Genomic DNA, 21935 nt, shown 5'->3' on the forward strand with positions numbered 1-21935 from the left:
AGTACTTCTGCTCTTCTTCTTCTGTCTCTGTCTCTCTTCTCCCGTCTCTTGCAGCGTGAATTACTGCGTGTCAGTTGTCAAGACAGCAACAGTCGGCTCACACTCCTCCGTTTTGTTTGTCTCCAGGTGATTGTAAAAATGACTCGGCAGGCCCCTCCCCCCTAAACACTGGTTGGCCAAACAGGTGTGTGTATACCGTAATCAAACCCTGAGATTATGGGGTCATGTGACTGTCCGTGGTCTGGTGGTGGAGAGGTGAGGGGGTGGGTGTTGTGCACGGGGGGGCCCCAGGGCAGGCAGAGCGAAACAAGGGTGGGATCACGATGACACAAAGGGATTATACTGTAGGTGGAGGAGTGTGGGATGTAGGGCAGGGCTATTGTAAAGTGTGTGTGTGTGTGTGTGTGTGTGTGTGTGTGTGTGTGTGTGTGTGTGTGTGTGTGTGTGTGTGTGTGTGTGTGTGTGTGTGTTAGAGAGAGAGAGAGAGAGAGTTTGCGTGTGACTGTATAGTGTGTGTGAGAGAGAGAGAGAGTTTGCGTGTGACTTGTGTATACATGTGTCTGCATGCTGACATACATAGGCGTACATGTGTGTGTCTGCTGACATGCATGCTAACTTAAGCAGGTGTGTCATCCACTTGAACTATGTGGCTCTAATGCCATAATTATAGACTTGTCACCAATGAGAGGAAACTTGCGTTCCAAGGAACAGTGAACACTCTCATTATTACATGATGGAGTTTTTATTCAGCCAATACTTTGGAAAAGTTCCAATAGGAGCTTTAAATCGTGTTTCTACGACTATTCTATCACCACCTTCCTAAAATGATCGCCCAAGGTGTGTTTTTTCCAATAATCTTTGTACAAATCCGCTCTCCTCATGGTGCTTCAATTGAAAGCGCATAAACCCTCGAGATGAGTTAATCACTTGATGAAACTCCTTTAGTTGTAACTGCATACTTCAGTGGCGTCTTGAGGATGGATTTTTGCTCAAAGTGACCACTTTCCACAGAAAAGCAATATGCAAACTATTCTAAAATCTAAAGGTACTGTCTGAGCTTGTCAACATTTCAAAAATAATTTTCATGCTCCAAAACCCTCCATTCATGTTCCAGCCTGTTGATGACATACACCAGCACTAGCATAGTGTTTCTCAACCATCGAGGGCCGTTGTGAACGTGTGAACGTTCCAAAGTGTACCCAGACCCCTGGGAAGTGAACCGTACTGAGACCTTTATTGACGTGCATGGTCTCAGTACAGTTCGCTTAGGAGTCCTGACAAGTAACACTTGTGGCTATAGGTGTAAACACTTGAGGAGAGCTCTTAGACTCTAGACTAGAGGACTGGGTGTGATCAAAAAGAGGACTGACACACCATAAAAGCCTAACAGGACCAGGAAAAGCAGATGGGGAAAAGCAGATGGTTCTTTTTGTAATGCACTCACAATATGAACAAAAACAGAGCCTTTTTGCTGTCTTTTCCGCATGACCATTGTGGTACAAACAAGGCTATACACTATAATACTGAGCCTGGGGCAGATTAGATATTTTTGCGTGCCCTCACTTAATTTAGTCACACGCTCATCGAAATAAAATGTTTGTATGTTTACCAAAATTGCGGACTTTTCTCTAAAACATGTGTGCTTAGCTATTCAGTCGTTCCCAAGTTATAAAGGCTACCTCATGACTAAGCACAATTAAAGAGTGTCTACGATTTGTAAAATGCGTTCACATAATTTTGAACGCAAACAATAAATCACAATTGTTTAATAATGGCTCATAATGGCTCATTGGAAGGCTTAGAGGATGGTTTATCCTATACAGGCTTATTAACACACATTTATTGTTTCATAACCAGTGGCTTGATAGCAATATAATATGTGTAATATTTATAAATAAACAGTAACTGTGCTTTTATGTCAGCATTTTTTTTTTTTACAGTAAATCCTTGCGAAAATATTTACACAGTATTATTCAGCATTGTGTATGCTGTCCCAGTCATTTTTTGTGTTCCTGTGGTGTGTGTGTGTGTGTGTGTGTGTGTGTGTGTGTGTGTGTGTGTGTGTGTGTGTGTGTGTGTGTGTGTGTGTGTGTGTGTGTGTGTGTGTGTGTGTGTGCATGTGCGTGTGTGTGCACGTGTGCATGCAATCTTTCCAAAGAAACAGAACACTTCCTCTTTCTCAAATGCTTCCAAGCAAGACTATCAACCAATAATTAATTTTTATTGGCTCATATGTATCCTCAGAAACTATGCAGTATAGGCCTACTGTGGAGTAGCTTCTAGGGAACTGTGCCATGAGATAACACTAATTACACTCAGGAAAGCTAAACAAACACACACAGCAAATAAAGTCATCAAGGCCAGGTGGGGTCTTCTTGATATATTGACATCATGTTTTTTCTGCTCCAGGTCAAAACCTGTGATGGTGTTAAGTGGAGACAGTCTGATATGATCAGTATTCATTTCATTCACATGTGTTATGTTATCAGAAAAAAAAGAGTGTTTATTTCACATTTACCAAATTCAAAAATGTTTAACATTTGCCTGATTTTAAGTGTTTTTGACTTTTCAAAAAGTCTGCCATGTATGAGCTCAATGACAGAGACACTTTTTGAGTCTCACTCTAAAAATATCCAAGAGTTAAGGACAAGACAGAGCTACTTGAACTACTTGAATCATTGATGTAGTTTCACACTTTTAAGTGAACCAGATCAGTCCTCTTGGACAAAAAAGTGAATCGACAGCCAAAGAACTCAGTTCTATTTTTGTTCATATTGTGAGTGTGTTCATAAGTGTGTTCATAACTCTCCTTAAGTCAAAAGAGTCATAAGAGTAACTTGTCAGGACTCCTAAGCGAACCGTACTAAGGCCATGTCAATAGAGGTCACTTCTGAGGGGTCTGGGTACACTTTGGACCGTTCACATATGTACAGAAAATGCTGAATCACAGGTCTTGAGTTCACTTAAATGGCTGAAAGGGACCAGGTGTAAAAACACCCCATATACATCCTCCATTCAGGTACAATCTAAAACAGTGTTACCTAATCAGAGGTGTACATGATTCTGGATTTCTGATTTTCGCTCGCTATGAAATCATGTTTTATGCTGTTACAATCTTGCCCATGGTAGGTTTGAAGTAGGGATGGGAAATCTGACACAGTTTCCTGGAGTAACCTCTACCACATTTCAGAAATTACAACTGAAAAATGAGAAACACAGCACAGCACAGGCACACTGAGGAAGGCAGAACGCAGAAACGTGTCTTTGTAATAATAAAGAACCTATGCATGGTGCAACCTATTCTCATTTTTCAGTTTTACAATACTTTCAGCACTCTCGAAAAACAAAAAAACTTGAGTGGAGCCTGATCCAACCTTTATGGACTTTCAGAAATGACAATAAATCTGTCTCTAACTTTAAGAGCGTATTTTGACTTATAGGCTTACAGAATGAAACCTCTCATAACCGTCCTTTGTTCCTGTTGGCTGGAGAGAATAAAACAGTTGCCTGAAGTCACACAAGTACTGTAGACCCAACATTCACATCACAATTATACACTTGACAGGTATGGACAAGTGAGATTATGATTAATCCCTTTACAATTTAACAGCTTTCAGTCAACAACAACTCCAGGGTTTCTACTGATCTCAGACTTTCATATTAGATATTATTGTAGGCAGAGATATTGCACAAGTTGTATTTTACTATGTATTACTAGAGTAGCCTACCATGTACTACTGCTACTACCACTCTTCAGGGGTGAGTTTCTCAAAAGAGAAGTTGTTAGTCTGTTAGCAACTTTGGTAGTTGCCAATGGGAAAATGCATTGAAAACAGCAAAGTAGCTACTGTAGTTAGCAACTTTGGTTTTGAGAAATTCACCCCAGTATTGTAAAACTACTACTACAGTATGACTACTACGACTTCTATGACTACTACTACTACTACTACTACTACTATATTTTGTCAACAGAGAACTGGGTAGGAGTGACGACAGTATACAGTACATACAGGAAAAAGTAAGGCAAGGAGCTGTCAGGGCACACAGGGGGGGGGGAGGCTGTGTCAAAACATGCAATAATGAATAGACGCCACTAAAGTTGTCGTTCAAACATGTGCAATAATTGATAGACGCCACTAGCACCGATTTCATTTCATGTTTGATAAGAGAATGTGATAAGGGTTGTTTATTCTGTTTAATTTATGTGATTTCATGTGTGACATGAGTATATAGCCTATTATTCTGGTAATTGCTAGAGACAGCAGAAAAGAAAACAAGTGTTTCATTATGCTATTCAGTTTCAGATTTGCATACAGGGATGTCTGTAATATACTGAACATGTGTTGGCCAAAAGCCCTCAGGTAGCATAGCTATGAAAAATGCCCAATGTGGAAATGCTTGGAACGCATGTGGGAGGACTTGTTCCCATGATGGGTAAAAGAGATGAATGGCTGTTTCACACAGAAATGAAGAAATCAATAGTTGGTGAATCACATCCGTTGCAACTTGTCTTGAAATATCTTGTCATCCATAGATACAGTGTAGACTCCGGCATACCATTGTTTTGACTCAACAAGTCTGTATAGTACTGCACATGCATTGTGTAACAAAGAATTTACTACATACATTTTTCAAAATATTTTCTGGGCTTTTTGCCTTAATTTGATAGGATAGTGAAGCTGTTGAAAGGAAGCAAGTGGGGAGGGAGAGACGGGGAAGGGTAGGCAAAAGACCTAGGCCAGAATCGAACCTGAGTCAGCCGCGTAGCAGACGAGTCCCCTACCGGTAGCGCCATGGTAGGATTACTTCAAGCATGTCATCCTTGTAAATTAATTAATCTCACATTTCCAGCCTTTGGTTATTTTTGTAAGGATGTGATTTTTTCGTTGTCTCTTCATTTTCAAATGTTTGAGGGCAGTCATGGGTAAGCGGTTAGGGCGTCAGACTTGTAGCCCAAAGGTTGCCAGTTCGACTCTCAATCCACCAGGTTGGTGGGGGGAGTAATTAACCAGTGCTCTCCTCCATCCTCCTACATGACTGAGATATCGACTAAGAACAGAGGGTAGAATGTGTGGAGCGAGTAGAATGCTATTATACTGGAACATCACTTCACTAATAAATAATAATTAGAGTGGCACCTATAAAACCTGTCATGTTAAAAAGAAACAAGACCTTCAGGAATGGTGGTATGGTAGACATTTGAAATGCCAACCCTAATAGCATGATAATGATAAACTGGAATGGTGGTTGGCAAAAATTTCGATCGGCAAGAATAATAGAGTTATTGTTTTGGGCTGACAAGAAGGATGATGTGGTAAAAGGTTGAGCTAAACAAGACATGGTGGTGGTGGTGCAGTTGTCTGATGTGGTTGGACTGGTAGGAATCATGGTGTGAGTAGAGGTTCCGCTCATAAGCGACTTTGGGATTCTTTTTTTGTGCAGTTGTCAGGTTTTTCTCAGGAAGAGCCCAAATGCAGCACACAAAAAATCCAGGGAAGATCAGGGGTTTATTAGAACTCAAAACTCGGAACAGAACAAAGCTCAAGGAACGAGAAAAAAAAACCCACGAGGGGGAAAACTATCATTAACCTACACAGAACACGGGATAACAGTTACAGGATATAGGGATAAACTTACAGGTTTCACGGACAGCGATTCGACACAACAGGACAAATGATTCCACGCAAGACAATGGAAACACAGGACTTAAATACACAGGGGGGGATTACAAAGTGGCACACGATAGGGCAGGAGACAACAGGGAGCAGGTGGCAAGACTACAAGGAGACGAGAGGACAATTACAAAGATCATCAAGGGCAGAGGGGCAAACAAGGAACCAAATGGGACAATCAAACCCAAAATCAAAGACAATAACAAATGGACACGAGCAGGGCAGATGATAGGACAAGACACAGGTGGAGACAATGACCAGGGCAAACGAGACTAACTAGAACAGGTGAACGCAATGACAAACAAGGTAAGCAGGTGCAGACAGTGACTGAAGGCAGGCATGGGTAACAGGAGGATAACAAGGAAACGAGAAAAGGGGCAGGTATCAGATGGAAACAATCAGGAGAACTAAGCAAGGCAAACGAGACAAGAGGACCAGGTGACACAGACGAGGGGTGGGGCAGAACACATGACAGGAAAACACAAAAGCACATGGACAGAGAAGGTGACAGGTCAAAAACGTAAACAAAAACACAAGGAAACCCAAACAGAGCACAAGGGGGGAGAGACATCAAAACACAAGGGTCCAAAAACAAGACATGTGGGTCCGGATCCTGACAGCAGTGACTTTACATTTTGAGTCGCAGGTTGAGGTTTCTTGGGCTTGTTCTTTTCAGGGTTGGGCTTGATAAAATGCTGCATGCTACTGATTACTGTACATTTAAAATGCTTTAAACTCAGTCAAAAGTTAATGAGGGTGCCGTATATAGACTGAATTTATCATTGAAAGCCGTGAAAGTAAAAAAAAAGCCCCTTGAGAAACTCCAACCCCCATTGTCATTGTGACACAGCCCTTCACGGCACACAAGTGAACACTGCACACAATAAAATTGCATTTATGCCTCACCCATGCAAGGGGGCAGCCTTCAATGCCGCCCCAAGGGAGCAGTGTGGCGGGACCGTACCATGCTCAGGGTACCTCAGTCATGGAGGAGGTTGGGGAAGAGCACTGGTTGATTACTCCCCTTTACATACCTGGCGGGACAGGTGTCGAACCGGCAACCTTTGGGCTCCAAGTCTGACGCCCTAACCGCCTACCGATGACTACCCATCTTACCCATGACTGCCCATTGATCATACATTGATCTTCATCATAGATACATTTTACATTTCTGAAAAAAAAAATACATAGGACATGACCTCTGTGTCCTCGATTGTAGTTACGGCCATGGTGGTAGCGTGATAATGCTGTTGGACTGGTGGAAATATAGGCCTGCCTATCACAACGGGAAAAAAAGAAAATTGTACTCAGTGCTTCTAAGGCTGAGACTCCGGCGCAGCCAGATCAGGACCAGGCATAGAGTAAAAGGGGAAAATCTGGTGCCACGCAGATGTCTTCTTGTTATTTTTAGCAGTGCAGAGTACAGACTAATGTTTGGACAACATCCGTCTTCATAATCATTCATTTTCCGCGATATCATCTTACAACTTGCATCTCATACAGGTTTTTCCCTCGAGTTTTGTCATACACGTCTGATCATCCTCCAACATATGAAATGAGTATCTGACTGACAGCATATTAGAATGTCCCTGAAGCCACAGAACACCTTTAATGTGTTCCGGAACAAAATGATTAACTAGTCCAGTGACTCCAACTGACAGAAGATGCACAACTCTCTTGAAGTCTTGCACTGTGCTGTACGGTCTGTGCCAGCAGTCAAATACTCACTCACAACTCACACATACACAGCACTGACATTTTACAGACTGACATAGTGCCTGTCCTGTCTTACAATTTGTCAGTCTGTAAAATGTCAGTCCTGTGTATGTCTATGTCTTGGCCTGGTATAGAGAGAGAAACGTAATATCATTTTCCTTGTATGACTTGTGCATATGAAGAAAGTGACAATAAAAGGTGACTTGACTTGACATTAAAAACTTAAAAGGTAAAAGCTTTAAACAGTTTCAAACAGTACCCATCTCCTCATCAGTTGTGTGCTTTTGTGTCAGTGGTCTGTTTTTTGTGAATGTGGTTGTTGTGAGCAGAGCAGGTGTGTGTGTGTGTGTGTGTGTGTGTGTGTGTGTGTGTGTGTGTGTGTGTGTGTGTGTGTGTGTGTGTGTGTGTGTGTGTGTGTGTGTGTGTGTGTGTGTGTGTGTGTGTCAGTTCTCCCCTGCCCAGACATATGGGGGTGGGTGAGGTAGAATTGGGTCTTCATATGTGCACTACATATATTATACTATATTAATATGGGGGCTCGTTATGATTACTTTGTCCTAGGCCTGGTCACAGCTGTCAACAGTCCTCCTGATTATGAGTCACCCATTCTTCAAGAATTCAAGAATTAGGTCTGCACAGAAAAAGGTAATGTCTAACTTTGGTCCTCCAGCTATTATAGCTGAAGCTTCTGTAGAATGAAAGAGTATATTATGATGCACTGTATACAGTGTGAAAAAAATAGCTTCTTCCCTTATCAGAAAAGCAACAGGTCCCAGGCACTCAGTAGTATGTCACCAGGAAGAAGGAAGTACATTACAATGCCTTTATTAAGTGTGTTACTCGTAATTGAAATTAAAATGTCAACATGTTTCGACCACACCTGTCTTTGCTTTGCCCTGATGAAGATCACATTTGCGGTTGAAACATGCTGACATTTTAATTTCAATTATGAGTAACCACATTTAATAAAGGCTTTTCAATTTACTCCCTTCTTCCTGGTGGTATACTACTGAGTGCCTGGGACCTGTTGCTTTTCTGGAGGTTGATTTCCCTGCCCCAAGAGGACCAATTTGGACTGTTTGTGATACACCTGAGCGCTGGGTTGACTTCTCTTTTCAGTTTTCTCCCTTACTTATATCCTATTCACTATGAAGCTCTTTTTTTTATTTTTATTTTTTTATTTCTTTATTGAGCAATAGCATTACAAAGACTCAAAAAGGATGGGGTGAACCCCAAACATAAAAAATTGCTCACTTTTCTTTTCAACATTTTCAGAAAAAAACATTCACCCTTCCGCCCCTCCCACGCCCACATCCCCAACAACCCCATGTTAAGCACAGCGCATGAATGAAATTCAATTAAAATTACAAATGACAGGAAGAAAAAGGATTAATGACAGAGATTTAAAAATAATAATAATAAAAATTAAATAAATAAATAAATAAATTAAAAAAATAAAAAAATAAATAAAAAAATAAAAAACTTAAGGGGATAAGAATGAATAAATAATAATACAAAATAAACAAATAGTAACAAAATAATAATGATAAAATAAAATAGAAACCTCAGACCTGTGTCTCTTCTGGTTCAATGTCTAGAGTGTCTATGATGGACAGCAGGGGGTCCCAAGTCCTGTTGAATTTACTTAATGAACCATTAAGGGAAAACCTAAGCCTTTCCAACTTCAAGTTAAACAGAATTTCTTTAACCCAACGACTGTAAGAGGGGGGTGCAGTGTGTTTCCAGTTAAGCAAAATTAAACGCCTTGCCAGTAAAGAACAGAAAGCCATACAGTGTTGGGCTTTGCTAGAAAAAGATTTAGTTTGAATGATACCGAAAATGGCTGGGAGAGGATGGGGATCCGCCCCCACATCATAGGCCTTGTGGAGGGTACCAAATATTGCAGACCAAAAAGTTTTCAGCTTCGGGCATGACCAAAACATGTGTATGAGGTCAGCAGGAGACTGGTTACATCTATTACGAGTGTCTGCAACGTTGGGGTAGAATTTTGACAGTCTGTGATTTGTATAGTAAATCCTGTGTATTAATTTACATTGAATTAGACCATGTCGTGCACAGATAGAGGAGTAGTGTACCAATTGTAAGATCTTAGTCCACTGGTCCTCCTCAAGAGTCAGACCTAGATCTTGTTCCCACAGGTTTTTTGTTTGTTGAGGAAAGACAGCGGTAGTGGAGTCTAGCGCCCTAAAAATTTGTGAAATATTCCCCCTCTGATTGGGGTCCATCAAGAAAAGGTTATCAGCTACAGTCTGTACAGGAAGATTTTGGAAACTCAGGGTAATTTTCTGAACAAAGTCTCTGATTTGAAAAAATCTAAAGAGGTGAGAGGGAGGAAGTTTAAATTTGGTCGATAAACCGGCAAAGGACATAAATGTGCCACCATCATAAAGATCATTAATTGACACAATGCCCCTGTCATGCCACAATTTAAAAGCAGAGTCCATAGTAGATGGTTTGAAGTTATGGTTGTTTAGTATTGGTGCATAAATTGAGCAGTCTCTCAAGCCAAAATGCTTTCTGAATTGCAACCAGATTTTGAGGGACTGTTTGACTACTGGATTTTGGCTTGCGTTCACTGTTGATAAAGTGAGGGGGAGCAAAGCCATGCCCTCAATGAGGACTGAGAACAGGACAGTTCCATTTTTACCCAAGTAGGCTGGTTGGTCGTGGATTGGTCGGTCCAATATAGCAATTTATGAATATTGGCTGCCCAGTAATAATGTAAAAAATTGGGCAGAGCAAGACCCCCTACTCTTTTGGGTAGTTGTAAGATTTTTTTCCGCATACGCACAGGTTTACTTGCCCAGAGAAATTTAGACACTGATTTGTCCAATTTGTCAAAAAACTTTTTTGAAATGAGTGCAGGAATATGCTGAAAGAGATAGAGAAACTTTGGCAATATAGCCATCTTAACAAGGTTCACTCTGCCAGCCAACGACAGAGGAAGGGTTGACCATCTACTAAAATCATCCTCAACCTTACCAAGCAGAGGGACAAATTTTTTATTAAAAGTGTCTGTAAGAGTCTTGGTTATGATTACACCTAAATATTTAAAACTATTGTCTGCCCTTCTGAAAGGAGAAATGCTGTCTGGGAGAACCCCAACTAACTCGTTTAATGCAAATATTTCACTTTTGCCAAAATTGAGTTTGTAGCCAGACAATTGGCCAAACTTTTTTAAGATGTCTAAGATGACAGGGAGTGAAGTGGATGGATTGGACACATAAAGGAGCGAGTCATCGGCATATAAAGATAATTTATGTTCAGTGTTGTGGCGAAGGATACCTTGAAACCCCTGATCAGATCTCAACCAGATCGCTAACGGTTCAATAGCTATGGCAAACAATAAAGGAGATAGTGGACAACCTTGTCTTGTACCACGTTGGAGATGAAAAGGCGGAGAGAATGTATTGTTTGTTTGTACAGAAGCAACTGGGGATGAATACAGCAATTTGACCCATGAAATGAAGCCAGAGCCCAACCCAAATCTATCCATCACCTCAAACAGGAAGTCCCATTCTACCCTGTCAAAGGCCTTTTCAGCGTCGAGCGACACCACGACCTCTGGTATGCTGGAGCTGGAGGTGTTGAGTATATTGAAAAGCCTTCTAGTGTTATGAAATGAGTGTCTACCCAACATAAAACCCGTTTGGTCTGGTGAGATAATTTCTGGCAGAATCTGTTGAAGACGAAGAGATAAAAGTTTAGCAAGAATCTTGTAATCAACATTTAAGAGTGATATGGGTCTGAAGCTACTACAGAGTAGTGGGTCCTTATCCTTTTTTAGAAGTAGAGAAATAGTAGCATCATTTAAAGTCGGGGGTAGTCGGCCAGCAGATAAAGCCTCATTATAAACATCACTTAAAATTTTAGAGATAAGTGGGGAAAATTTCTTGAAAAATTCTACGGTGAAACCATCTGGGCCGGGTGACTTGCCACTTTGTAAAGCCCTGATCGCACTTGCAACCTCAGATGGAGATGTTGGGCTAGCTAATTTATCTACCCACTCTTCTTCTATTGTTGGGAAAACAATGTCCTTAAATTTATTTGGAGTATTCAACTGAGGATGGTCAGATGTATATAGATCAGAATAAAATTTTGCAAATGTTTCATTTATACTTTTTGGGTCAGTAAGGGTGGTACCAGATGGTGATTTTATTGCTGGGATTAGCCTAGAGGCAGCAGCTGTTCTGGATTGTTGGGCAAGGAGTTTGCCAGCCTTATCTCCTGACTCAAAGAATTTCTGTTGGGATTTACGCAGTTGCAATTCTGCTTCACTGGTGGTTAACAGACCTAGTTCAGAATGAAGTTGCAACCGTCTTTTGTAGAGTGCAGGATCTGGGTTTGTAGAATACTCATTATCGACTTCAAGGATCATTTGTGTTAACTCTGTCTGTCTTTTCACATTTGTTGTCTTAAGGTAAGCTGTATAAGAAATTACATAACCTCTAAAATATGCCTTGTAAGTTTCCCATAAAGTGCCCCTTGATACATCTGGAGTGTCATTTATTGTAAAAAAAACACTTGAGAGGCGGTTGTTGCATGATCAACAAAGAGGTCATTAGCTAGTAGACTTGAGTTGAATCTCCATCGCTTCAGAGGACGTCTGTAAGTTGGAAAAGGAATGTCTGGAGATGTGGGAGCATGATCTGAAATGATAATACTATGATAGTCACATGAGCATATATTAGAGAGTAATCTGTTATCTAAGAGGAAAAAGTCTATTCTAGAATAGGAATGATGGACGGGTGAAAAGAAAGAAAATGATTTCTTGTCTGGAAATTTAAATCTCCATGGGTCTGAAAAACCCAGCTGTGATGCAGTGGATGAAAGTAGTTTGGCTGACTTTGTAAGGGGGTGTGGTCTAGTTGAAGATCTGTCCAAATTGGGGTGCTGCACAAAATTGAAGTCCCCGCCTACAATTACCTGATAAGTGTCAATATTGGGCATGGATGTGAAAAACTTAGATATGAATTTATCATCATCCCAGTTTGGTGCATAAACACTGGCTAAGATAACAGGGGTGTTACACAGCTGTCCTGATACTATGACAAACCTACCAGATGAGTCAGCTACAAGTTTTTCTAACTGAAATGGAATGTGACGTTGAATCAAAATTGCAGCCCCCATAGCCCTGTCACTGAACTTGGAATGATATAGTTGATTAAACTGGCCCCTTTTAATACGTAGAATTTCCTCTGTACGCAAGTGTGTCTCCTGCAGTCTCAACCCCTGAATATGGGACATAATCTTATTTATTTTTGTTGCTGCTTGGTTTGCCCCTTTGACGTTCCATGATATGAAACGGATATTATTCATTGACGTTTTACTATCCATGTAAACATTGAATTCTGTGTGAATTATACACAATACACCATGATATTAATGTGCATGAAAAAGAAGCACCTGCAAGAGCACAATATCTGAGAGATAGAAAGGGAGGAGAAAAAGAAAGGAGGGGAAAAACCAAAACAAAAATAAAAATAAAATAAAAGCCCTGTGCCCACCTGTCCCCAGTACAACCCACTCCCAGTAACCCCTTATACCCATAATCCCTGCACAAACGTGCCATCTTCACTTAGCAAAAACTCCCGGGGCTCTACTCCACTCTCTCTATTCCCACCACACAATAATTTAAGTGTGTTTATAGAAAAGTACATTTAACCATTCTACACGGATGATTCTAAAATGAGTGAACATAGACTAAGCAATAACAGTAGCCTAGCTCTGAAGAAAAGAAAAAAAAACCCACACAGAACAGTGTGTGTTAAACTTCACGCCGTTTCATGCATATTTAGCCTACACATTAAGGCTTCAGTAAACAAAAACAAGAAAACTAAAGATACTGTTACGACACAGAGGTGAGGTCACTACGATTCCTCGTCTTTCCCATGGGCAGTGATTGAACAGGCAGTCCAAACTTATGTCCAAGGGCACACGGTGACATAATGAAAGTGAAACAAAACATAGCCGGTAGAAGTCGCAGTGTCTCTGTAGCCTACTCGCATTTTTTAAACTCACACCAACGTTACTTGACTGCATTTCGCTCACCCGTCTCGCAGACAAACACCACCTCAGCTGGGCCGGCTTGAATCAGTCCTCGAAGCAGCCTTGTACGTGGCCAGAAACTGCTCAGCCGCTCTCACCGATTTTAGATGCCGTCTTTTGCCATTTTCCGACTTGATAGACAGTCGCGCAGGAAACTTCAGTGAAGGCTTGAGCTGAAGCATGTAGAGTTGTTGCATCACTTCTTTGTATTCTGCTCGTTGTTCTTGTACTTCTTGGGTGTAGTCTTCGTAAATGTATACTGGCGCATCATTGTACTTCAGCTCGTCTCGTCTTTGCCGGGCTGAACGGATCACTGCCTCTTTAGTTTGAAACTTGTGAAAACAAATGATTACCGCTCTGGGCTTTTCTCCTTCGGCTGGTTTTTCTCTGAGCGCACGGTGAGCTCTCTCAAGTTCTGGAGGGGAAGGCAGCACATCTTTCCCCAGTACCTCAACCAAAAGATTGGAGAAAAACACCGTTTGTCTCGTATCTTAAATCGATTCAGACAGTCCTATGAGGCGAAGATTGCACCGCCTGCTTCTCCCCTCCAGGTCTAAGACCTTAGCTTTCAGCTTTGCATTGTCTTCAGCCAGAGCAATCACCTGTGCTTCTAGACGCTCGAAATCATTCAGCCCAGATTCCACATCAGAAATGATTCATGATTGTTCACTGTAGACTGAATCCCGTCAAGCTTCGTTTCAATGGCACCCAGCTTGTTTTCAAATCTTGCTGAAAGCGAGTCTGGATTAGTTAGCAAGTCCGCTTTGAGGCTGTGTAGCATGCTAGCCAACGTAGCGTTGTCGACGGCGGCAGAAACTTGTTCTTTTTTCTTGTCCTGTTTGCTTGGTTTAGAAGACATATCTGCTAGCAGTGTACTTAAAACACATTAAGACGAGTCGTAGTCACTGATTTCAGTAAATTTGAGCAAGTAGATGGTCAGAAATAAGTTGTGTGGCAGGAGCCCAAAAAACACCACTACTCCATACCGCTCGCCAACCGGAACCTCACTATGAAGCTCTTTTAAAGGGGAAACCGTTTTTGACATTGGATCCTTGACTTCAAAGGATAACCTCATGTTCTACTCACCCCTGTATGTTGTGTATCATTTGGAGCTCTGCTGAAGATAATCGGCGATGAAACGTGTTCCTATTTTAAAAAGTATTTTTTAGGGCTTTTCAAGCCTTTATTAGTTTTTCTTGAGATAGGTCAGTGGCGAAATGACAGGAAGCGAGTTGGGAGAGAGAGACGGGTAAGGGCAGACAAACGACCCGAGCCGGAATTGAACCTGGATTGGCCGTGTAGCAGACCTACTGTTAGCGCCACGGTAGGGCCATGAAACATCTTTCTATAAGCAATTTTGTCATGTCACGAACATCCGCCTTTACTAGTCGTGCAAAACTCTATTACCCGCGAAACCTCTAACTTTCCAAACAAGCAATTTAGCATACCCTTAGCATAGTATAGTGTTAGCATACCGCAATGAATAAATTAAAAACAACATATGTTGTGCCTGCAAAAAATGGACCATAGGAAGCCATTTCATGGATACAAGCTCTGCTGAAGATATTCGGCGATGAAACGTGTTCCTTTTCAAGTATTCATTTGTTTTTTCCTTGAGATAGGTCAGTGGAGAAATGACAGGAAGCGAGTTGAGAGAGAGACGGGTAAGGGCCGACAAACGACCCGAGCCGGAATCGAACCCAGATTGGCCGTGTAGCACTACTGTAGCACTACGGCGTACCTACTGTACTGTTAGCGCCACGGTAGGGCCATGAAACATCTTTCTATAATCAATTTCGTCACGTCACGAGCATCCGCCTTTACTAGTCGTGCAAAACTCTATTTCCCGCAAAACCTCTAACTTTCCAAACAAGTAATTTAGCATACCGTTAGCAAACCATTTTCTCCTTTAACTGACATATGTGCAGACACACTCAAAGTCAGTGAGGGGTAAAACATTTCCCCACAAAACTGTTTCCTGTGAGGCTACACCTCAGTTTGCCTTTTCCTGGCTAGTGTATGCTGTTAAAATTTCTGCTTTTCTTGTTTTGGAGTCATTGTGCTGTATGTAGGACATCAGGACAGTGTTTTGTTTCAGTAACCTTACACCAGTGGCACAATGGCAAGTGTCATGCTGCTATGTCTTCACTTTGACTGAAGCCAACTTTCACATAGGCCTACTTTTTGTTGTTGTCATTGCTTGTGTTGGCGCCTGTTGTCTTAAGACACTGTACACTACAACAGAACCTCAATTATAAGCGTATTGTCACCAAAAGGGTCATGACCAAGTCTTAGTATGTTACAGTAAAATTAAACATACTGTAATGATTGTTTATGTTGTGCTTATGGGTGGGGTGATTGGTTGTGGAGCGGGGAGGGAGCAGGGATAGCAGTGGGTGACTTAATGTCGTGCACCTGTGGGCTAATTGGGGACGCGCTGTGGATCATTAGAGGTGATGGTGGCGTTTGGGAGTGGAAAGGAGAGAAATAGAAGTGGGAAGCACACGGTAGTTGTGCTGTGAAGGAGCCGAACGCTTTCGACGTCGAGTTGCGGTTGGGGGGTGGTTGCCGTTCGTAGTCGCTTAGGGCTACCGGCGGCGAAGATAGACAGCGGGCAGCGTGAGAGAGGGCCGGGCTGCTAGGAGTGGAAGCTGTAGCGTGTGCCTCACGCCGAGCTACACTCGGGGTTGGGGGCGGGTGCCGTTCGTTGCCGGTTAGGGCTGCCGACGGTGAAGACAGTTATCGGGGTGCGAGGTGAGTAGGGCCGGGAATTGTAGGAGTGTGGACTCAACTGTGCGACTTCCCAGCCAGGGGTATTCTGGCCTCCCATTCACCACCAGAGCCTCCACTCGCTTCTCAGCGTCATACCCAGACCCCGGGGGAGGGTCTTGTTGCTCCACGGGACAGCTAAGTTTTTAAACGATATCGAGTGTGTGTGTGTGTGTGTGCGTGTGTGAGCGTGTGTTTTAATTATGGCCATGTGTGCGGGCGGGGAAAGCCGCGGGGAAACCAATGTCATGTTGTAGCCCTATTGTGTGTACTATTTTGCATGTTTTATGGTGTGCAATACCTTTGTGGGAAATGTATGGGGTTTGATGGGTACGCATGTTGAGCTCCAGTACTGTAGTGGGGATTTCTTTTGCATGTCTCGTGTGCAGTGCCTTTTTGGGAATCTACTGAAGTTTGATGTGTGCCAGCATTCGAATTTAGTACCGTAGCCGTGTGGTGTGAATCCAAGTGTGCCGTGCCTTGGGGGAAATGTATTTGGGGCTCGATGTGTGTTACCCGTCAACATTGTGTACTGTGTTAAGGTGTGCGGTTAGTAGACTAGCCAGCCAAGTTTTGGCTGTGGGAGTTTGTAGTGGTGTGTAGGCTACCGTCGCTGTTTCATGTCTTGGTTTAATGTGGACTTTGGACCCCGCTCAGTCACAGGCTTTTTATATGCATATATGCTATGAATTTTTGTAATAAATAAAATTGCTGTTTTTCCTCTCCAAATTGTTGTCTGCCTAGTACTCTGTTCTCCGACTCACACTCAAGGTTTATTACAATACGCAACGTAACGTAACGTAACGCAATGTAACGTAAGGTAAGATAACGTAACATAAAACATAACGTAAGATAACATAACATAAACCATAGCATAGTAATTTACACTATATACTTTGTGACAACACAAAATAGCGTTCCATAGCACAGTGGTGCAAGAAGAAAAGTTTACTTGCGTTTTGTCGAGAGTTCTTCCTTAGCCGTTCTTGTCTTTGTCCACACATGTTGGAAGTAAAAATTGTCTCTCAGAGAGAACTACAGAGAGATGTTTCAGTCCCCAAAACTTGTTTATTGCTTTTATAATCTATGGGAAATTCAAAAGTGCCTTTTCCTCTGCTGCAATTTGATGGACCATAGACATTATTGGAAATATTATTTTAAAGTGGTCTATCATGGTGACGCAAATATGTAATATACAGTACATGTCATGACATGTGTAATACACATTCATCAATGTACACGTACCTTACTGTTGTCAAAAACTGTGGTTGTTGGAATTAAATTTCATAAATCAAATTGACATTGATCTGAGTCTAACCATAATGACAAATGGACATTTACCAAGATGCCACAGAAATTCCTCCATAGACATTATTGGTAATGTTATTTTAAAGTGGTCTATCATGGTGACACAAATGTGTAATATACAGTACATGTCATGACATGTGTAATGCAAAAAGTGGAGAAGACACACTCACACTATCGCCTAAACAGGCTAATTAACAGTTCTTAAAGGACCAGTTCAGTCAATTTCAATATGCTGTTGTATTGCTCACGTTACCCTTGACTTGTCAGGACCCCGTGATGCCACATTTTTCGGCTAAGCCCTTTCCGAGATATGAGCTATTCTAATGGGGGCAGCGTTTGTTTACATTTTTTTTTAATTAGCATAGGTCTACTCCAAATATTTTCCCAAAATATACCGCTGTTTGCTAGTTGTCTGCTGATGTTGTATAACCTTTCGGATGTTTTGGGAATAAATGAAAATGTTTTTTTTTAAATGTAAACAATGCGCTGCCCCCATTACAATGGCAAGGATCTCGGAAAAGGCTGAAGAAGAGAAAAAAAAACCTCAGGTACTGACAAGTCCAGGGTAGTGTGAGCATTACAACTGCATGTTGAAATTGACTGAACTGGTCCTTTAACTGGGTGCTGAATCCCAAACGCCATTACACGCTAAAGGAGGTCTCTGCCCGAAACGTTCCTGGGCGAATAAACAAAGAAGAAATCTGAAGAGTGCTGTCCTTCGTTTCATTTATGACATATGCAATAAACATTAATGTCACTTCATCAATGTACATTACTGTTGTTTAAAGTGGTCTATCATGGTGACGCAAATATGTAATATACAGTACATGTCATGACATGTGTAATACACATTAATGTCACTTCATCAATGTACATTACTGTTGTCAAAAACTGTGGTTGTTGTAATTACATTTAATAAATCAAATCGACATTGATCTGAGTGTCACCATAATGACAAATGGACATTTACCAAGATGACACAGAAATTCCTCTGAATTTATACATCACTACTCTACACTGTAAAGTGTCACACAGCTTCCCTTGTTTTCTCTGTAAGTCAAGCCACAGCAAAACGATATTGTCACAGTTTCAAATGGCCTAAAGGGACAACGCCTCATTTGAATTATTTCCTTGATGTTTTTCTCATGATTGATGATTTCATGACTCATTAATGACTTTTGATATTTCATGATTCATGTTTTTCCACCTCTTTGTTTTGTTTATTTATTTTACTTAAATCTTGTATGGTGTTTGAGTCTTTTGGACTCATTTCAGATTTAATTTGTTGCTGGACAAAAATGGTATGAGTTATTATTCTTTCACATTGAGATTCACTGGCCTTGGCTCCTTTTCTGTGAGGAACATGAATCTGAAAAATAAATAAATAAACTTAATAGCTGGGATAACATTAGCGCGACAGCCCATAAGTTCAGACAATAAACCGTAGAGGAGCATAACAAGAATTCCATTGGTCCAACATGTTATTAGTCAGACAGATGTGTCGCTCAGGCTACTGGGGTAGGCTTCATGTGGGCACGTCTTTTCAGACAAAAAATACATACAAATGCCTTTACTGACGGTTAGGGTTAGGAATTGTTTAGTTTGGGCATAGTTTTAACTTTTCAGTTAACCTGAAAAGTGAATATTTACAAAATGATAACTAGCTAAATAAATAGATAACTAGCTAAAACAATTGTATACTGACAGAACATGCTTTTATTGATGGTTAGGTTTAGGAATTGTCTTGGTTTGGGCATAATTTTAACGTGGTGGTCGGACTAATAGGGTACCCATCCCTCCCCCCAAGGGCTGCTGACAGCTTTTGTTGGGCCCGGGAAAACATCATCTGAAAGGGCTGCCCACCCAATACATAGCCTATAATGTAATGAAAACTCCACTCTGGGCCCTCTGTGTCCCTGGGCCCGGGATAACTGACCCCTTCGTTCCCCCTTGACGGCCGGCACCCCTGGTACATTGAATTGGCAGGAACAAAAATGTGACAGGGTGTTTATTGTTTGCACCCGGGGTTTTTTCACCTCTGCTGTAGAACACTCAGCCCATTTTAATAAAATGGTGAGGCGTCATTCAAACTTAACCAAACCTGAGCCAAGAGGTTCACCCGAGCGCATTAATGGCTGTACTGTCTGCTCCTGGAACACTTTTCGATTTTAAGATTTGACATTTCACAGTGGAATTAATAAAGCTCGCAGACATTTATCTCACATTAAAACACAATTACAGTTTTTTAACAAAGATGGGAAAGTCCACAGTAAAACATTCTCATCAAATGACTGTTGCTGCATGTGCTATCATTATAAGTAATTGGGTCACTCAGAGTGTCAAGTTGAAGAGCTGTCTGCATTAGAATCAGTGGCTTAGTAAACTGGGTCAAGGGTATGATGTCCGCCTTTGCATTTTAACAACCATTAAGATTCCATCTTGTAAGCTCTTAAACATACAGAAGTGGACGTGCCAGCTTGTGAGTCAAGGACTGCTCATTTAGGCCACCTCCACACTAGAGCATGGCGGAACGGCAGCGAGACGATTGAGGTCTTTCTGCTTAGTTTAGGCCAGTGTGTTCTACTCTGCCTTTCATCGTCGGCATGCGCGACCAGTCCAGTTCAAAATACCCCCCACAGCCAAAGCTAGCGTGCTACTTTGCCATTCATTTGAATGGGACACCACCGGTCGCTGCCGTCCAAAATCCGCTCAAGTTCTATTTTACAAATGCAGCGCGGAGCGGAGCTGATTCCCGCACCGCTGACGCCCGACTACTGCCGTATGTCATGGAAGTACAGATATGTTTCCATGTATTTTCGCCACCGCTGGTAAAAATAGCTTCCGTCCCGCAACGCTTCACCACTTCGGTGTGAAAGTGGCCTTACAGTATGACAGGTAGTGTATGGATGGTAATAAGTGTATGGACTACTGTAAACGACTACATGAGATTAGTGAGTCAGGGGGTATTTTCACACCTGGTCCCTTTCAGCCATTTAAGGGTCATTTCACGTGAAATCAGACACTTTGGGACCCGAACGTCACGGATTTCAATCATACTTCCTGTGCCTGTTCAGTAGCAAGGTAGCACCCCAGAACTGCATTTGTGTGAATCTGACACCAATATTAAGGGAGAAACAGCTTCTCCAACTAAAATCTAGGCTGTAGGCTACCTCGCTTGGGCTACTCAGTTAATCCTGCTGATTTGCCAAACTGCATGATGCCGCCTGCATTGGTCTCGTGCACAATACAAACAATTTGTGACTGCCTCTTGTCGCCTTGAAGCCAGCGTTTATAGCTGACGGTGCAAAAAAAAAATGAAGAGTTGTTTATCTGTAGCTACAAAAATCCTATATTGCGACTTCATAGCGCTAACTCGCACCTCGCCCACTTTCATACCACTATCACTTGGCTCAATTTTATTCCGTGCATAGTGTGGAGTGGATCTGCGTTGTAAGTCATTCACGAGAGACGACAACTTCTTACAATGCAGTTCAAACAGCAATAAGAACTCAAACGACAAAACAATCTGCTCGAGGCTACTCCATCAACAGAACCAGCGTTGCGCGTCACTCAGGAAGACCATGAACAACGAACAGCACCCCAGTTTCATATAAATACTGCTACAAATGTCCATATAGCTGAAAAGTACATTATAAAGACAAAACTGGAGGTTAAATATTTTATTCTGCCGTCCAGTTGGGCTACACTTCCTGCTTTCAGCCAGCATATCCAGCATCTCCTCTACCACGCACGTTTTTTTTTCCACATTCGAATATCAATTTCCACAGTCGAATTCGTGTTTTCTAGCACTATTCGAACTCAAATTCGAACGTCGAATATTCATTGACAGCACTAGTGTAGGCCTATACTAAATGTGAAAATGCAGTAGGCCTATGCTACAGAGTTGAAGAGGCTGGCGGTGAACAGCATACTTGTCAACCATCCCTAATTTCCCGGGAAACTCCCTGATTTTGACTCATTTCTCGATTTCTTCCCGATTCCCGACATTTTTTTCTGGAAATTATCAAAAAACACCATTGGTCCAGTAATTATACCCACGGCCCTGTCCGACGAGCCACACCCCCTCTTGAAGAGAGAGACAGAGGGTCTTGCTTATCAAGCTACCTGCCAGAGGATTGTATGCCAGATGCCACCAAGAATTGAAGTTCCTTGAAAATACGAGCCTTCTGTAACCTCGAGCTCTGTAGTTTTCTAGCGCTTGTGCGCCCACTCTTTTCCTCAGAAACCGTCAGTTCATGCAACGCATAAAACATGTCGGAATATAGTGAATCATGCGATTAACCTAATCACAACCTGGCTACCAGCACAAAGTTTTGCACGAACAGACAACTTATGCGACAAAACAACAAAAAGAAACTCATTGCGCTCATTTCATTGTTT

General features: G+C 41.8%; 1 protein-coding gene across 1 annotated transcript in view; it reads right to left on the reverse strand.

Moving 5' to 3' along the window:
- Positions 1-21935, reverse strand: part of LOC134450929 (desmoglein-2.1-like) — a 511642-nt gene that overhangs the window by 75516 nt on the left and 414191 nt on the right. The gene's annotated exons all lie outside the window — the stretch shown is intronic.

This window comes from Engraulis encrasicolus, chromosome 6, assembly GCF_034702125.1.
Source record: "Engraulis encrasicolus isolate BLACKSEA-1 chromosome 6, IST_EnEncr_1.0, whole genome shotgun sequence".
Taxonomy (NCBI): Eukaryota; Metazoa; Chordata; class Actinopteri; order Clupeiformes; family Engraulidae; genus Engraulis; species Engraulis encrasicolus.